The sequence below is a fragment of the Priapulus caudatus genome, unplaced genomic scaffold, assembly GCF_000485595.1.
Source record: "Priapulus caudatus unplaced genomic scaffold, Priapulus_caudatus-5.0.1 Scaffold817, whole genome shotgun sequence".
Classification (NCBI taxonomy): domain Eukaryota; kingdom Metazoa; phylum Priapulida; class Priapulimorpha; order Priapulimorphida; family Priapulidae; genus Priapulus; species Priapulus caudatus.
In genome coordinates this window covers 101,993-114,880 of record NW_014577878.1, presented here as the reverse complement: position 1 = coordinate 114,880, position 12,888 = coordinate 101,993, and positions in this window count along the sequence as shown.

Below are 12,888 nucleotides of genomic sequence, written 5' to 3'. Positions count from 1 at the left end.
CCACATTCCACATATATATACATGCAAGACGGCAGAAAAATTAACAAAAAAAAACATCAACGTGTACGAATACATGTATTATAATCCAGAGCAAAAGCTTTAATAATATAATAAATAATATACGGTCAAGAAAAACAGGTATTGTACTTGTAAAGTCTTATACAGAGCTTCTCCCGTTCCTATTCGCCATGCGATGTAGCGCGGACTATTAGAAACACGGACTGCACTACGGGGACCTAAATGTTTATATACTGAACCACAACATTTTAAAGACTGACTCCAGCCTCGCGTACAAGGCAGCTGTCCCTGGACCTGGTACATATACTATGACTAGGTTTTAATAGCAGACTACCATCCACCGGCTAGCTCACACAGAATGTTTTGCTTTTCGCCACTCTTTTGGTTGCTGTTGCGCAATTCCCTGTCAGCCTGTACTTACCCGGAAGTAGTATATCCGTAGGCGCCACCTACGGGAATCATCTCGCGATAACTCTGATCGCGGAACTTATCCCTGCTGCGATATCCCCAAATCCATAACACGCTCTTCACCACACAGACGGACAGAACATTATGTGTGAGTGAGGTCAGTGTGCAGGGCAGCAAGCGTTTGCAGTTCAGCGTTTGCAGCGCTGCAGATCACCATTTCGACGGCATTTCCAGCAAATTGTCGCGCAATAATAGTGAAAGACAGTATAGAAACATTAAAGGCATAATAGGCCCATTGATTATACAAAGTTGACGAATTGCTACAGTAACTGCGACCTTCTGTAGTTAATAAGTAATTACTGTATAAGTCAAACGCGTATTAGTTGTCCAATATCACTGCAATACTAAGAAATGTCTAATTGAAATCGTAAATCTGGTAATCTGGCGCCAACGCTAAATTGGTTGCCAAGCAAAATAGCCTCAATTCGGTTAGGCAACGCACATGTTGCTACGGTGTGTTTAGCAGAGAATGTTTGCTCCGGGATGCTTATATACGACTAATGAGCTAGTAGAATGTATCTCTGGGTGTATTCTCGGTATTGCGGCACAAGTAAATAACCGTGGGTGCTAATGAACGGGTACCCAATGTCTTCAATTTCAGACACAGGTTGATTTCGTTTGACCAATATACGTAAATACGCTAGTGCCGTCTGCTTTCCATGTTTAGTCTGTGGCCGTGGTTAGTCCGCGATCCTCCCATAGCGTTGGCCCCCAAACAGCCTACCTACTTCATTATCTACGATGCGTCCGTTGATTCGTACGTGGATTCCACGTTCATTACAATCAGAGCTACTGTTACGTATACATTACGGGTACTGTACTATCGCTAGCCATTGCGTACGGCCGAGCGAAAATGCATGCGTGGCGTGCGTTTTGCAGCGTGCGAAAATGTCCGGTGGACTATAAATCTGTATCACACCGTTTCGAAGTATGGGGTTTCGAAACTGTAAACAAGTCAGTCAAACTGATTTCGTGCGACTGTGGATTTCAATTAGACATTTTTAGTAACCAGCAGTGATATTGGACAAACGAATACCGCGTTTGGCTATAAGGTAATGTACTTATTAACTACACAAGGTGCCAGTTACTCTAGCATTCTGTTAAAATTGCATAATCGATGGCCTATTATGCCTTTAAGCTTGAATGGTAGTAAATAGACTTTCGTCTTATTTACCATTATCTTTTATTGAAACGCCTCCAAGTGCCTGTGCTTCACCACAATTGTGCTCACCACATCTTCGCGTTAGGTTCAGTTTCACGCCGAAAACTTTCTAGCTCAGTTAATATACCTTTATCTCCTGCACTTAAGGTAAGTCTTCCCAAATCTCAATATGCCTGTTTCTTCAATAACAATCATAGTTTGTAGGCCTACACAGGGGCGTAGCTACGGGGGGGCCTGGGGGGGCACGTGCCCCCCACAAATTTTCTGTGCCCCCCAGGTGCCCCCCCACTGAAAATTCATGCTTGATAAAAAAAAATTGAATTAAAAACAATGCTGCCGTTAGAACAGTATAATACAAAGAAAAGTTATATATTGTGCCCCCCCCCCACGAAAATGTAAGCCCCCCCAGTGCCCCCCCCCCCGCTGAAAAAATCCTAGCTACGCCACTGGGCCTACACAAACACATTACCATTGTTGCCCAGTCAATAAATGGCATTATTCCTGCCGGTTGTCACCAATTCCTGCATGAATTATGTATTGTTGGACAAAACATGTTTACAACCACTCAGACCACATCCTATATTTGGACATAAAACCATACAAATGTTATTATTTATCCCATTTTGTTTTCTGTCCTACAATAGATTAATTTCATCCAACAATTCCAATGCATGTGCATATATACTGTTCAAGCAATAATGCATGCTGTTCAGAATTGAGAATTGCCACATGACATGCACGTCAAACTGCAATTCACTGCCACGTGTTTAACGACTTCTGTCCCAACAGACAGTGATTACCAACTGCTCACCACAAAGCTCCTGAAATTATTAACTGCCTCACCAAACAAACTGCTCATATTGGGGATTTCAATTCTATTATCAATTATCAATTCTTACAAACTGCTGAAATCTCTCTTACGGTTCCAAATCCAATTTTTTAAAGAGTAGGTCGGTACGTAAAAAACACGATTTTTTTACTTAACAATTTCAAAACACCAAAACTATCCCCCACCCCTTCATCCCCAGAAACCTCCACCCAGAACCAGAGGGAACCCCCCTCATCTTACGTGATGCGATGTACGGGTATGTGATGGGATGTACGCGGGTATGTGATAGGATGTACGTACATCCATCATGTTACGTGATGGCTGTACGGGGTGGGGGTTCCAGAGGGATCGGTGATCCTTAGGTGCAGCTACAACACTAATCATCATATTCATGAATTCACACCGTCCGAAAAGACGGGTACTTTGTTAGTGTATTATAAATTTCATTTACTGTAACGGCCTCTTCAAGCTGTTGCCAGCTCTGGATTAATTATTCTCAAAGTGGCCATGGATGGCTGGAACAGAAGAGCCACAGATACAGTATTTTGTATGGATTTCTGTGGTACTGGGTAGTTCAATAAAATATCCGATTTTTGTGGATTTTATCCTTTGTAATAGGATATTTTATTGAACTACCCAGAGCCACAAACTGGGCTGATGCTATGTACATAGAAATGGATTTTATTTGTTATGGATTTTATGATTGTGTTCTACAGGTAGCTCAGTAAAATATACACACTTTTTGGTGAATTTTATCATTTGCAATAGGATATTATATTGAACTACGCAGCGTCACAAACTGCGCCAACTATAATACTAAATTGCATTTATTTTGTACTAGCTGGGCTACCCGGCGATGCCCGGGGTAAAAATGCAAACAACATGCACTCGATGGATGAGCAGTGAATTAGTAGGAGGGTATATAGCGCGACCGCGCGAACATTTATGAAAATAATAAATAATTTTAATTTTAATTTGAGATTTTTGTAGTTTTTGTATTTTCTTGATTTTGTTTGGGCCTAAAATGGTCGTCGCGTCATGCTGATACATGCGTCTAAACAGAGGAATTGCTCCGACCTGTGATACGACACCCGTCTCCCGTCACCCGTCCCGGAGGGTGTGTGTGACGACGACCGACGACAACCTCGATGACAAAAATATTTTGAAACGTTTCTATTTTCCAGCGACTTTCGCCGGCGACACTTTACAAATGGCCATTACAGCCGTTTCCATCGGCACGTGACATCGCCATTACGTCATAAAATTATAAACCAATGCTAGCCAGGAAGTAGACTGGTCCCCAGCGCTAAACTCGCACCGCTTGTCAGAAACAGTGGGGCCGCGAACCCATTCTAACCAAAACGTCCAAGGCTACGGTCAGCCATCAGATTATTGTGTACGTTCGTATAATATGCTGCGTATATATTACTTTATTATATTATCGTTATACATAGAGCGTTTTTACAGCAATTTATTTAAAAGCAGCAGCAGGAGTTTTAACCTAAAATGGTTGTCGCGTCATGCTGATACATGCGTCTAAACAGATGAATTGCTCCGACCTGTGATTGAAGAATAAAAACCCCGCCCACTTCCGCTATTATGCTATGACCGGTAGAAATGTGTACTAACTATGATATGGAGCGAACGATTTGAATTACAATTCTATAGATTCTAGCTATTATAGACACATCATGTCACATGTCTTAGCCTTAATCTCTCTGAATTTTGAGTCTATTGTCCATTGAAGCACGATTAGACTAATTAATTACGCGCTAATTAATTAGTCTAATTAATTAATTTACGCGCGTTCACCGGCTATGACCGGTGAAACGAAACGTCACGAATTGTATTTTTATCATGCAATCTGCAATGACAGGTCGGAGCAATTCCTCTGTTTAGACGCATGTATGCTAATAGACCAATAAATTGTGCCCTAAAAAATTTTATATTCTGGTGTTATTTTAGCCCTAAAATATTTTAGCCCTATTTTATTTATGCCCTATTTATTTTAGCCCTAAAATAACACCAGAATATAAAAAATTTTAGGGCACAATTTATTGGTCTAGTATGCTAATTGAGAATATATATGGTGTTGGGGGTGACCTCTTAGGGGGGCAGAGAAGATAGACGGACTGACAAACAGAAAAACAGACTCGCCCTTTATGTAATTGTCTAAATTGTTTTTGGCCTAAAATGGTCGTCGCGTCATGCTGATTAAGAGGGTTCAAGGATAGAGATCATGAGATGATGTCCAGATTGAGAGTGCTAACGACAAACACTGAGTGCATGCAGGAAAAATAAGCAGCTAGGATTGCTGTTAACTTTATGTTTTTTTATACCTATATGGTAGTCGTCTACGACGCTTTCGTGTCTCCTTCGAAGCTAATAATTCGTTTTAATATTGTCGCTGTAATTCGACAACACAGCTACAAAAATACCGGTAAAACTGCGAAACAATTGATCTCTTACGGAGGGGGAGAAGATAGACAGACAGACAGACGCAAAAACAGACTCGCCCTTTATGTAAGAGATTGATTTCATTTTCTACTGGGTTCGATAAAATATCCAGATTTTTGTGGATCAATAGAATATATCTTATTGAACTACTTGCTACTGCTAGCCACACTGAGCAAATTAAATATATTTTCTTGTTTTGTTATGCATTTTCGACATTTTAATAAATTTTTATTGAAACCAGAATAATGTAGAGATTTCGGGGGTGTGTAACTCACAGGAGCAGTAGACTAGACCAGGATGGATAGATTGAACTCACAGTATAGATAAAGTAACCATATATAGACTAAGAACAGGATAAAATCTAGGCAGCACAGATATAACGATCAAATCCTGGTCACGGCACCATACTGTATAGGGTAGATGCAAGACTGCAACCGGAGCAGCGAAGTAAAGTGGCTGAGACACTACATAGCTATCAAGATATATTCGCGGGACCGGGAGATAGTCTCGGGAGGACGAATATCGTTAAGCATAAGATAAATATAGGTAATACTCGACCGATAAAGCAGCCACCGCGTCGAGTTCCGTTCCACCGGCAGGCGGATATGGATAAGGAAATAGTGGACATGGTAGCAAAGTGAGTCATCGAACCAGGAAGCGGATCTTGGGCTTCACCTGTCGTGTTAGTAGCCAAGAAGGATGGAAGTGTCCGTTTTTGCATTGACTACAGAAGGGTTAACCACGTAGTTCGAAAACATGCGTTCCCTTTACCTAGAATGGACGATTTGCTTGACGCACTGGGAGGGATCTTTCACTACAGGTAACTTTAGTGGGGGTTCAGCCAAGGCCACTACAGGTAAAATAGGGGCTCGTCCGGGATTGTTCGCATGAAGGAATAGCAATAGCAAGTGTACCAGTGGTATAGACGTATAGTGAGCGGGGGTAAAAACATATAGAGTTTTATAAAGAGAATCCGGGGTTTTCTGACGCCCCAGGAGAACCGATGGAGCAATGTGGAAGGCAACGCTGGCAGGCAGCGGGCCACGGAGGCAGATGAGTCATCGCCACACCAGCTGAGCAAAAGCGAGTCCATTATTTTCAGAAGGGGAGAGGTACCGAAGACCAGTCACGATGGCGTATCCACACCGGAGTTTTCTAGGGATAAGAAGCTATCTCAGGAGGCAGCCAAGGATTATAGGGAGAAGATAACAGGCTCAGAGAAGAGATTACAGGACAGCTGGGAGGAAAATGAACAGGAAAGGGGACAGAGATACCACGCACCCCTACCCCACGCTGGAACAAGCCAGGAAAGCTTACAGGTAAACTGGGGAAGTCTGAGCAGACAGCACAGCAGCATGCCGAAAACAGAAAACAGCAGTGTGAGTTCTGATTTCTCACCTGACGGGGGAAAATACATTTTTCAGGCACCTGAAAGAGATACGGCTACGGTTGGGCATATGCCATACACAAGGAAGGAGTCGATGCAGGACATGCCAATAGCCCGTGAGAGAAGTCCTTGGCGCAGTACACCTGTAAAGGAACGAAAACCTCCAAACTTTAGGAAGGGAGATGGAACTGCCTTAAGGCACTTCCTAATAAAATTCGAGATGATGGCAAGCTATAATCAATGGGCAGAGAATGCATGGGGAATTCAGTTGGGATTATGCTTGGAGGGTGAAGCTCTCGAAGCAATGAATGAGATGCCATGATAACAGCGTGCTGACTACGACAAGGTTGTTGCCTGTTTGCAACGCAGATTCGATCTGGTTATCGGAGTGAGCTACATCGTAGGAACAGAAGATATGAAGAGATACCCGAGGAATACGGCGCTGTCATGCGGCAGTTATTCGCTCGGGCATACCCTGGCATGATAGGTTTTCAGACGGAGCAGATCATGATCGATAAATACCTGGAAGGAATAGGAGATGTAGTAATACAACGCTATGCACTCTTGCAAGGACCAAGAACACTAGACGAGGCTATAACTCGGGTAGCACAGTATGAGGCCGTTACAAGAACAACAGTACATCGCCGTAAGCCGCCACCAGGTAGAAGCACTTATGTACGAGCTGTGATGCAACCAGTGGATCCAGTGTCATTGCTACGGGAAGAGATGCAAGAAGGGATGCGAAGCCTGAGACAGGAAATAGGGAAGATCAGGAAGGACAGGGAAGGTCAAGTGCAACAAAATACCGCCAGGGCTGGAGGCAGAGGTCAAAGGATGGGGAAAAGTATGCAGAATGCACCATTCAGCAGAATGGCAAAACCTCCACAAAATAGAGCAAGAATAGCTGAAATAGAATGTTATTATTGCAGGAGAATGGGACACATGCAGAGAGATTGCCCACGGAGATTGCAATGCAGCAATATTTCAGATAATCGCGCACCACAGACAGGAGTTACCGAGATGAGTTAGCGACTGTTAAATTAGGACGGGCTAGGAATAGAGTCGGTAGCCTGGTCCATAGTAAGCCGACTGAGGGAGCTACACCACATTCTACTGGTTTCACTCTCTCAGAAGAGCAAGATAGAAGAAAGCGATAATACAGAAAATAGTTCAGGCAAGGCTGAAGCCACATAGATACCTATTATCTCAGTAGCACCACTGCAATGTCATCCCACATGGGTAATACCTGTGAAGGTAGAGGGATGGGACATGACATTTTTAGTAGACAGCGGATCAAGTACAACGCTGATAAATGAAAATAGGTTCAACGACATCAAAGCGAGTACCGGGCTACAGCTGATAATAAGAAAGAGAGATCTGAAGATGGCCAACGGCGAAGCAATGGATAGTCCTGGAGAGACTGCTGTCCGTCTAGAAATCGCCGAGCATACCTACGATAAGAAAACAATGGTTATTGCACAATTAGAGGATTTGTTTGGGATTTTGGGACCTGACTTTCACGTCCCAAACAATGCTATCCTGAACATTACTACAGGAATGCTATCACTCGATGGGAGAGAGATTCAAGGATTTTGGACAGGGGGAGAGAATGGTAGACCAGTATACGTGGATGAAACGACGATGCTGAGGCCAGGGAAAAGATACAGACTCCCTGAATGGACTTATGCTGGCGATAAGGTATCCACAGGAAAGCATGTAAAGCTAGTGCCTATCCCAGAATTTCAGAAGCTGGAGACACAGGGGATTCGGATGGAGCAGACGATATTCCCAAGGGATGTGATGAAAGTGCCCTTGGTTATCTCCCACACAGGAGAGAAGCCTACCCTGTTGTTATCAGCAAGTGGGGGAACTCAAACCAGTGGAGGAGAGTGAGACACAGCAAGGACAGCAGTTGGTGAACGTTCTGGGCGACATAGCACCCACCAAGTTAGCTGACCACCTACAGAACCTACTGGATAGAGTAGATACGGACAACTTTGAAATTGAGCACCGGAAGGGACAGCATCACCGGAATGCGGATGCGTTGTCACGTAAGACAGTAGGGAAATGCCCTAAAGAGAACTGCCCAGATAGCAGGCATGGCATGAGGGGAGAGGATGCCCGACCAACGAGGGAGATGAACTCAGGGGAAGAGGAAACGCATGTTCAGGAGGAAGAAGACGAGGAAGGTAGTAGCGATGAACCACCCAGCTGCAGTGGGGGAAGAGAGGATTCTACATGGAGAGATGAACCACCAAGTCGTAATGGGAGGAGAGACGATTCTTCATGTGAGGATAAGGAGCAGCGTGGGCAGGTGTTGGTAGTGACCGAGGGAGAGCGAGAGGATCGCAGAGAAAATCCCGAGGGTCAGGGGGGAGACCATGATGTATGGAACCCGGAAAATATTAGGAGATTACAGGATAAGGACCCTGTGATTGTTTTCTTCAAGGAACGAAAAGAAGCGGCGTTGGACAGACCTGAGTTTGCAGAAATTGCAGGAATGGGATCGGAGGCAAAAGCGTACTGGGGGCAGTGGAATCAATTAGAGGTTCAGGAAGGTAAATTGTATAGACGATGGGAGACGCCAGTCACGCCGACTCATCCCATACTTCAGCTCGTGATACCTAAGGAATTGCAAAGAGAAATATTTCAGCAATTACATTACCATCGTACAGCAGGACATCAAGGAGAGAAACGGAGTAGATCCAGCATTCAAAAACGGTTCTACTGGCCACACTACATGAAGGATATCAAGAGATGGTGCCAGTACTGCACTGTCTGTGCTCGGAGGCAACCTGAAAAGGGGTTGAGAAGGGGAAGGTTAAAACAGTCGGAAGTAGGAGCGAGTTGAGAAAGAAAAGGGGAAGGCAGAGGAGAAGTTGAGGGAAGCAAGAGTAGAATTGGTAGACAAAGGCGTATCCGAGGGCGCATACTAATAGAAGTTGGGGGAGTGTAGAGATTTTGGGGGTGTGTAACTCATAGGAGCAGCAGACTAGATCAGGATGGATAGATTGAACTCACAGTATAGATAGAGTAACCATATATAGACTAAGGACAGGATAAAATCTAAGCAGCACAGATATAACGATCAACTCCTGGGCGCAGCCATCTTGGATCACACGGATGGGGTCCCGGGAAAACAAAGCGCGTATATGCGAAAAGCGATAACGCAATGTATAGAGTATAATAATCAACGCAGTTATGTACTATTTGTCAGGATAATATACGAGATTTGAATAAAATGAATAGTCTAAGTTGTCGAAGAGAGGAATATTTACTTAGAAACGAGTTGCATCAGATGGTGCAAAAATCGTATCAGCCACGGGTTGCGTCAGCAGGTGAAACGATTGCACCAGCTAACGAAATCTGTGTAGTGTTTTGACAACGCGTGCTAAACAACAGCACGTAGGGGGGGGGGCGTTTCCAGCTAGGTATATAAGGCGCGCCGAATCACAGCACGTGGGCGTTATTTTTAGCTCACCTTGACATCGTCAGTAGCAATAATGTCAATACACTTCACGCTAAGCGAGGGAAACCGTGGAACCAGCAAAGGAAACCACAACCCAAGGGAAAACGTAGCAGTCACGGGAGTAGTAGCAGCAAACACGATTTCAACTCGTGGTGCGCTCAACACTGAATCACAACCGGGAACACTGCCCCGCACAATATGCGGAATGCGATATTTGTTCGAAAATCGGACATTACGCGAAAGTCTGCAGATCTAAAAGTAGCAGTCACCGTCACGACCGAGATAAACCCAAACGCCACAACAAAGTGCACGTTCTTGAGGAAGCCGACCTCGATTCTGAATTTCTGGGCGATATCAACACTGACTCCGAGTTTCTAGGTGAAGTCAACACCACAAGGAGCCAACCTTGGATGGTAGATCTGACACTCAACAACACACACGTACGCGTTATTTAAATTGGATACCGGTGCTGATGTGACCGCTATACCGAAGAAGCCATACAAGAAAATCTTCAAGGCGTCTGAGCTTCAACCTACTGATAGGACACTCTACGGACCTGGTCAAGTCAAACTACAAGCAAGCGGAAAATTCTGCGGTGTTCTACAAGTAGACTCGGAACGCAACGGTAGTCGACACCATGGCAAATCACGCCAGAACATGTACGTGATCAAACACCTTACGCAACCGCTACTAGGTAGACCAGCAATAGAATCGCTACACATCTTATCGAAGGCTAACCTGTGCAGCATGAAGTCTGAGCAACCAAGCGATCTCGCAAAGTACAAGAAGCAGTTTCCAAAACTCTTTGCGGGATTACGAAAACTCGAGGGAGCGTACAAGATCGAACTTAGCAAAGACACGAAACCTTTCGCGATCTCTAGCCTTGAAACGTCCCGCTACCACTTATGTCAAAAGTGAGAGTTAGCGTGCATGCAAAACCTGGGAGTGATCAAACCGGTAGACACCCCTACAGATTGGTGCGCTGGCATGGTCGTTGTACCGAAAGCAAATTAGGAACGCGTCCGCATATGCGTAGACATGCAACGATTGAATGAAGCTGTATGCCGGAAACTCCACCTACTACCGTCAGATGATCACACGCTAGGACAACTGAGAGGAGGGAAAGTTTTCTCCAAACTGGACGCCAACTCTGGTTTCTGGCAAGTCGACCTTGATGAGGAGTCACAGTTATTCACAACTTTCATGACTTCATTCTGACGTTTTGCCTTCAGACGACTTCCCTTTGGTATTTCTTCTGCTCCTGAGTACTTTCAAAAGAGAATGCAGAAGATTCAAGAAGGATTAGATGATATCGTCTGTGAGATGGACGACATACACGTCTTTGGGGAAAACCAGGACAAACATGACAGGAGACTGTTAGCAGTCTTACGTCGACTAGGAAAAGCAGCTATAATGGCTAAACATCGAGAAATGTGTCTTCTCCGTCCGCTCAGTGAAATTCGTCGGTCACCTTGTTGGTGAAACGGGATCAGTGCCGACCCGCTCAAGGTTAACGCTATTGCGGAGACTAAACGACCCACTAACATTAGCGAAATGAGACGATTTCTTGGCATGGCGAACTTGCTTTCTAAATTTACACTGGATTTGGCTGAGACGACCAAACCTCTCAGAGATCTTCTCGCAAAAGATAACGCGTGGCTTTGGTCTAACGCTCAAGACCAAGCTTTCGAGAGAGTAAAATCGATACTGAGCTCTACCCCAGTACTTGCAATGTATGATCCACGATCCGAAACATTGCTTTCGTCCGATGCATCATCGTACGGACTGGGAGCAATCCTGGCTCAGAAACAAACTGATGGACACTGGAGACCGGTCGAGTTTGCATCAAGAGCAATGTCCGACACTGAACAGCTATATGCGCAAATAGAGAAAGAAGCTTTGGCCATAACGTAGGCATGTGAACGCTTCAACAACTATTTGCTTGGACTTCACTTCCATATCGAAACGGATCATAAGCCACTGGTACCTCTGCTGGGGACCAAGAAACTGGAGGACTTACCCCCTAGAGTTCAGCGCTTCTGCCTCAGATTAATGAGATACTGGTACTCTATTTCGCATGTACCTGGCAAGAACATGACCACAGCTGATACCTTGTCACGAGCTCCTGTGAAGTCGACAACCCGAGTGGAAGACCAAGCACTGCAGAATGAGACAGCAGCTTACGTCAACGCTGTATACGAGGGGATTCTAGCTTCCGCATCACGCCTTGAGCAAATTCGTGAATGTCAGTCTAACGACCCCGCATGTCAGCTGATTACACGATACCTCAGTACTAAGTGGTCAGAACGGATCAAACTGGACAGCCGCATGATACCCTATTGGTTTGTAAGAAGTGAACTGAGCGTTCAACACGGGATTACTCCCCAGAGGGAGTAGACTGGTTATTCCCGAAGCAATGCGCCGAACTTCTGCGGAGAATCCACAAAGGTCATTTGGGAATAACAAAATGTCGTGAGCGTGCTAAAACCTCAATCTGGTGGCCCGGACTTAGCAGTCAAATCAATGATCTTGTTAAGAGCTGTGACGCATGCATCAGGAAGCAGAAAGATCGCGCAGAACCACTCATCACGACCGACTTTCCGAAACGCCCATGACGGCGAGTCGCTACAGACTTATTTGAATGAAAAGGATCGTCGTTCCTTGTGCTTGTGGACTACTATTAACGCTATGTTGAGCTGGCGAAGCTCTTCTCCACCTCATCCGCAGCTACAATCAAGTTGATAAAGTCCATATTCGCACGTCACGGTATACCCGAAACCGTATTCTCAGATAACGGACCACAGTATGCATCGCAAGAATTTCAGCAATTCGCGAAAGACTATGACTTTGCGCATGTTACTAGCAGTCCGCGTTATCCCCAATCGAATGGGGCAGCAGAGAGGGGTGGTACAGACTGTCAAAGAGATGTTGGAGGAAGCTGACGACGATCCGTATCGTGCCTAACTCGCATACCGTGCTACCCCGCTGCAGAATGGATACTCACCGGCTGAGTTACTCTTTGGCAGGATACGCACAACCGTGCCAATCATACCGGAGAAACTGGAACCGCAGCTTCCAGACTCTGCTAAGCTACGCGC